Source organism: Cucurbita pepo, unplaced genomic scaffold (assembly GCF_002806865.2).
Source record: "Cucurbita pepo subsp. pepo cultivar mu-cu-16 unplaced genomic scaffold, ASM280686v2 Cp4.1_scaffold000998, whole genome shotgun sequence".
Classification (NCBI taxonomy): Eukaryota; Viridiplantae; Streptophyta; class Magnoliopsida; order Cucurbitales; family Cucurbitaceae; genus Cucurbita; species Cucurbita pepo.
The window spans coordinates 1-514 of NW_019647197.1; the positions used below are offsets into that span (position 1 = coordinate 1).

Below are 514 nucleotides of genomic sequence, written 5' to 3' on the forward strand. Positions count from 1 at the left end.
TGAATTTTCATTTCCAATGATTGCGGGGATAGCTTAGTTGGTATAGCGTTAGACTGAAGATCTGAAGGTCACGTGTTCGATCCACGTTCACCGCACTTTGTTCAGGTTGTATAATTTGACTATTCTTTCTAAAATTAGTGATTATTTATGTTTAAAATATAATGAATTAGTGGAAATACCTTTACTTGTGAATTTTCAATTTTAATATTAGTGTGGATAGCTCAGGAGAGCGTCATATTGAAGATTTAAAGGTAACGTTTGATCCACGTTCACTGCATTAGCGATTATTTCTTTTTGAATTTTTAATTTTAATATTAGCGTGGATAGCTCAGGGAGAGCGTCATATTGAAGATTTAAAGGTAACGTTTGATCCACGTTCACTGCATTAGCGATTATTTCTTTTTAAAATCTCAATCTCAATGAATTAGTAGAAGAAGATTTAAAGGTAACGTTTGATCCACCTTCACTACATTAGCGATTATTTCTTTTTAAAATCTCAATCTCAATGAATTAG

General features: G+C 32.1%; 1 non-coding gene across 1 annotated transcript; it reads left to right on the top strand.

Annotated features, from left to right (window-relative positions):
- The first annotated feature begins 22 nt into the window (after positions 1-22).
- Positions 23-95, top strand: TRNAF-GAA. Its single transcript has one exon. It is a non-coding gene; the product is annotated as a tRNA-Phe (tRNA).
- Positions 96-514: the final 419 nt, after the last annotated feature.